Source organism: Artibeus jamaicensis, unplaced genomic scaffold (genome assembly GCF_021234435.1).
Source record: "Artibeus jamaicensis isolate MK-2021 breed Jamaican fruit bat unplaced genomic scaffold, CSHL_Jam_final contig_548, whole genome shotgun sequence".
NCBI lineage: Eukaryota > Metazoa > Chordata > Mammalia > Chiroptera > Phyllostomidae > Artibeus > Artibeus jamaicensis.
In genome coordinates, this window is record NW_026521883.1 from 2,113,662 (window position 1) to 2,119,675 (window position 6,014).

The window sequence follows — 6,014 nt, forward strand, 5'->3', positions numbered from 1 at the left end:
GCCATCTCTTCTTCCTGTCCTGTCCACACCTCAATCTCCCACTCAGAAGTTGGCAGAAATGAATATTACCCACCGAGAGTGACTCCATGCCTCAGAGTTGGGAGGTGTGAGTGAAGAGCCAATGCTTTAGATGATCATTGACTAAGATAGAGTATTGTCTCCGCAGATAATTTCATAACAGGAGTAAGAAGCTTTATCTAATGCCTGCTTTGATTTTGGAAGACTTTATGGAGGATGAGAAATATTCAGATTCTTTTGAGAAGTCAGATTGGGTAAATTATTTTAGAGTAGGTCACATAGGAGGCATTGTTTGTGAATGGTTAAGAATAAAAAGGTTGAATAAAACCAAGCAGGGGCTGTGAAGAGAAGAAAGGAGTTGACAAATCAGAGTTGGTAGGCACATCTAACAGAAAGGGAAATGGGAAAAATGCTGGCTCAGAAAGGAATGGAAAGTGAATTTATGTAGATGGGTAAGAAGAAAAATGGCTATAAGATGGGCAGTAGAATGTGAGGCTGACTGAAGGTGAGTGGCATTGAAAAGGAGAGAATAGTTATCCAACTTGGGTACAGATGATGAGATAACGTCAGGATTCAGACTTGAGGAAAATGGGATAAAGCATGGGTTTCAGAAGCATTTATGTTATAAAATTAGTTTGCTTTTCATGTACACATGTGACTAGGTTCATTTGAATTAGATCTATTTATTTGCAAGTACTTTGGAGATTGGATGCTCAAGTTATAGAATTCGGTCAGATATTGGGTGTTAATCGGTTTATTAATCAGTTTATACAGCACTTAGGATACAATTGATAGATGTTTGTTAAAATGAATTGTATGCTTGGCTTTGTACAATGAAAAAAAAAACAGACCTAAATACCATATATTTGAGTCTAATATTGGTGTTGATGACAGTGTTGTCTACTTCTTGCACTTGGATTTCCCATATCTGTGCATCTGTTCCAGACCTTTTCCCGTCCCAGTAGGTACCTTTCACCTATGAAAGTCCTGGAAGATGCAGCTCACTATATTATCTGCTCACCCAAAGCCAGTTAAACATATAATCTGTGTTGCATATTTGAGCACTTAGTATTTGCCAAATATTTGTAAGGCCTAGATTTAATGCAGGCCTCACAACAACTGCAGGAGGAAACCACTACTATCACAGATAAGGAAGGCAAGGCACAGAGCAGTTGGGCAACCTGCCAGAGTTTATACCACTGGAATGTGGAGCTGGGAGGGGGATGAAGTCAATGTTCCAGAGTTGACAGTGTCCAACCAACCTCACTCTAATTTGCGTCTGTAATGTAGGTGTGTAGGATTGATTTTTTGAAATAAGGACTCAATTAATTAATACAGGCTTTTACAGAAAAGAATTTTAAAACATAGAAACACTCATGCCTAGTTACACATATTTGATGTTATTCTTATTGTCAAGAAACAGTTTGATGAGAGGAAAAAGCCCAGCCTCTTGCCTAAGATTGATCTGAATTTGAATCCTGTCCCACTGTCATTTGCTGAATTTATGACACTGGAAAAAATACTTCACCTCCAAACTTGGACTTGTAAAATGAAGATGATGATATTCACCTTATAGGAATTATAAGATTCACCTTGCAGTAGAAGAAAACAGGTGAGTTGAGTGGTAAAACCAGAAAATAATTGACAAGAATTAATAAATATGTCCAGGGAAAGAAAAGAAGAAGCAGTTTTTGAACTTGTATAATGGGAAAATGTACCTTTAACAGAAATAGAGAAATGGGGGGAGGGAAGAGAAATTAATTTTATATTGAGATGCCAAAAATCCATATAGATAGAACTGCTCACCAAGCAGATGAGAACGACCATTGAGCTTTGTAAATGTGTCAGAATTATCAGTGTGGAGTTTTATCAGGTTAGGTTTTTTTTTGGAGTAGATGAGATTTCTCAACTGCAAAGATAAAACAGAAATAAGAACATTCATAGAGGACACGTTAATTTAGGGAACACAGCAGAAAGATGAACTAGAGAAGGAGACAGAGAAGCAGTGATTACAGTGAAAAAGGAAGAATTGGCAGTGAAAAAGGAAGAATTGGAAAAATGAGTGTCATGAAAGGAGGGCTTGGATTGAAGGAGGCTTGGATTGAAGTCAGCTATGCCATGTAACGGAAGAGTTAAGATGAATGAGAGAAGTCCTGGATGCCAGACTTTAAAGTTATCAAAGGCGCTGGCTTTTAATAAGATAAAAAGGAAAACTCAGCTAGGTTCAAATAACATTGAGGAGGATGAGACATACTGAAAGATTAGTAAAAATCTGAAATTCATGGTATTAGTGGATAGGGTATAGTTCAGTGCAGTTTGCTGAGTAGCTGTGGAACCAAATTGTGGTCAGAAGCTGTAGATAGGGAGGTGGAGAAAGTTGGAACAGACTACAGGTAGAAGCATCCTTCTCTGAGAACTGTGGGAAAGATGATGTCAGGTAAAGAAATCATTATGAGATAGAGAAAACAATTAGAAAAGTGGACAGCCAATGAGGTAAGAGTTCCATAGGATGCCATGACCAGGTTTGGCAGAGGCACGGGTGTGGAGGAACTAGTAAGGGGAGGTATCAGGCTAAGCTTCTTAGAAGTGATGGTGGAGGATGATGGTGGTGGCGAGAGGTCACTCAGGAGACGGATGCGCACAACAGGTGTGATGGAGGCAGGCACTGGCAAACTAGCTGAAGGTGTGCATTTGGGAAAGAGCCACAGCCTGGCTTGTTATGATATTACTGTCAGAAGTTTGAGACAGCCTAATCCTGCAAATTTAGCTCCCTAGCTACTAAGCCTCTCTGTAAAAGGCCTTCTCCCAATTTCTGTGGCACCAGAAATCAGAGAGAGAACAATAGTTGTATATGCAGCTACAAATTTTTGCTTTTCCTGGGCATATATTTAAAATGGCTCTAGGAGAACTTTTGCTGCATGACAGGTTAGGCAGGTGGTTGAATAACTTATTAAGTAGGGTTTTGTCTCTAGGATTAAAAATGTGATTGCAGAAGGTCTGGTGAAACTTGGAGACAAACAGAAAGAATGAAGAAGATAGGGAGATATGGATTATTTCAATGACTAAGAAGTTAGAGGATATCACTGGGTATAATAAGTAAGGTAAAAGAATTTAGAGACTAGAAAGAATTCAGAGAAAGAGGGAAATAAAATTAGGAATTTGGAGGGCTGTTTCCTTTTTGGCAACATAACAAGGTGTCTATAACAGTTTTCATAATTTGAATATTACTACCACAATTCTTATTCTCTATGTATAATCTTATTTACTTACAATCCCTTTGATGAATCTTTTCTTTAATCCTCATCTGAGGACATATTTTTTATTGCTTTTAGAGGGACAGGAAGGGGGAGAAAGAGAGAGAGAGAGAGAAACTTTGATGTGAGAGAGAAACATCGATTGGCTGTTTCCCGAATGTGCTTGACTGGGAATTGAACCCACAACCTAGGTATGTGCCCTGACTGAGAATCAAACCCACAACCTTTTGGAGTATGGAATGATGCTCCAACCAACTGAGCCACACCAGCCAGAGCATTCTTCGACCAATCATTTAAAAATCCTAAATAATTCCTAAGCAGTAATATTCATGGAATCCAAAACTTGATGGACAATTTACATGTTTTCCTAAAATTCATGTACATAAACATAGGAATACTAAATATATTTGTGTACAACCTTTGGAAAATGGTGTCTTATTGGGTTGAAGAGAAATTTGAAATAGCACTCAGGCCTGAGTGACAGTTCAAATATCCTCCATGGGAATTAAACCAGTGAAGTATATTAACACCCCAACAGAGTCAGCATAGAAGAAAGGGTCTATAAATAAACCTTGTGTGGATTTATGAAGCAGCCGTCAAGGAGGAAAGGGTTATTGGAGTGTGCAATGGTCCAAGGATCTGTGGGGATAGGAGAGTGTATTTGGGGAGAGGGGTCAGTTTTATCAGGAGATACTTTGTAGGAATGGTTTTAGAAGATGGATATGAATACAGAAAGCATACCATAGTAAAGAAAGAGGAATGGACAAAGTAAAAAAAAAAAGTAAAATTAGACAACCCATCCCAGGAGGCAGGTTTTGAAGGTTAGCTTGCAAGGGCAGAAATATTCTTTACTTTGTAATACTATTTTGAGGATTAAATAGAATAATAACAAAGTTCTTAGCCCAGTGCCTGACATACGGTCATCAATAAATGATAGATGATGAAAAGGATGATGATGATAAAATGATAGCCTTATGAGATATAGACAGACACAAGGATGTGTATGTTCTAGGTTCAAGGAGAAACAGCTGCAGGAGCTGCTTTCAGGGAGAGAAAATAGGACCAAGGGGCAGGCCTCCCTATCGAGAGAAGAGATGCATGACTAAAGTAGTAATGGAAGTCAATATTTCTGAAGATACTGGCATCATCCTTTTCCAGAATTGCAAGGATAAAGAGGAAAGAGGTAGGGTAAAGAATCTGTTGGAATGGTAGCAGGTGCAGTCTGAGACTGATCTGTCTGTGGGAGCTTGGAGTGAGCTGGGATGAGGGTTCAGTGAAGAATAAATGGTGCAGAAGGACCTGTGCTTGTGCATTCCGAAGACCCTGGAGATGTTCTGCGGGGAATGGTACTAGGCAAGTACTTAAAATTCTGCACTTGACTCAGCTTCAGCAATTTGAAACCAGCCAAGTGTGTTGAGACATTGAAAAACAAGGATCATAATTTCAAATATGAAGCTATTACAGAGTCACAGAAAAAAATCAACTTTTAAGGACAGGTATGTACTTTGGCTCAAATTTCAAGGAATTTACAGTTTTAACTTTCAGAAAAAATACTTAACATTAACCTTGATGTGGTTAGGAGTACATATTATTTGAGGGATTTGGAAATCTGGATACATATTCCAGAATTGCCCAAACTCAAAATGTGACTCAATGCTCCAGAATTCGAGAAACCTTTATATCACTGGACAAATGTAGACTGGTTCTGTGCTCTATGTAGTCTGGGTGAAAGTTCCCAGTGGCTGCGCTGGGTTTCCCGAGTGTCTAAAACTCCCTGAGAGTCAAACACTGGGTTGGGTTCCTTCAAGGTCAGTCATTACATTTTCATTCCAAAGATTTTCTTGTTCTTGAAAAGGACCTGGCAAAGGAGGGCCCTCTGATCTGCAGCATCTTTTCCTCTGGCCCAGGCACCCAAGCACCCATTACCACATAATTCTGATTCCTGCTCCGTAACCACAAAGACAAGTATGATGGATCTCCTTTTGGAACACAATGCAGTTTGCTTGGAAAAACATCCACTTTAGACAAACAATAAAAGCAGCCCAAGTGGGGCCTTGGCTGCTCTCCTGGTGTTACGCTCATGCATATGCCTCTGGTGCTTGGCAGCCACCGTTTTCTGGTTGCAAAGAACAGCAGACAGCCCTCTGGGAATACCCATCCCCTGTCATTGTTCAGAAACGTAACTTAGAAAACAAAACTTAATAACTTTAAGTTACTAGCCTCAAACAAGATGCAAATTTGACTCTCTAAATTTTAATTTCTAGGTATGACAAAGCAGGACTTTTGTTAATCCACTACTCTCCAGGGAGAAGAGGGCTGGGGGAGATGAGGGAACAGATACTGTGTAAACACCGTTCTGTTCTGTTCTGTTCTGTTGAAAGATCTGTCAGACTCAGCCATGCAGCCTCTACCAATCCCCTGTCGGAAATCATCTCGCCTCTCCTCCAAACTCCTGCTAGACTTTGTTTCTTCTTACAGAGTATTTATCAGATTCTATCTAGTATTGTAATGACTCGTGTGTGTGTGTCCTCATTTCCCTTGTAGACTGTGATTTTCATGCTAGCATGGACGGTGTCTTATTCAACTTTGTTTTCCCCACAAATTCTGTATGTATAGTTCTATAATCAATGTAGTCCCATGGAACCTTCTATTTTGGTAAACAACTTCTTTTATTCAAACCTCTACTGAATATCTAGTATCTGTCAGTTCCTGAAAAGAAGCTAACATTTCAAATCATTGTCC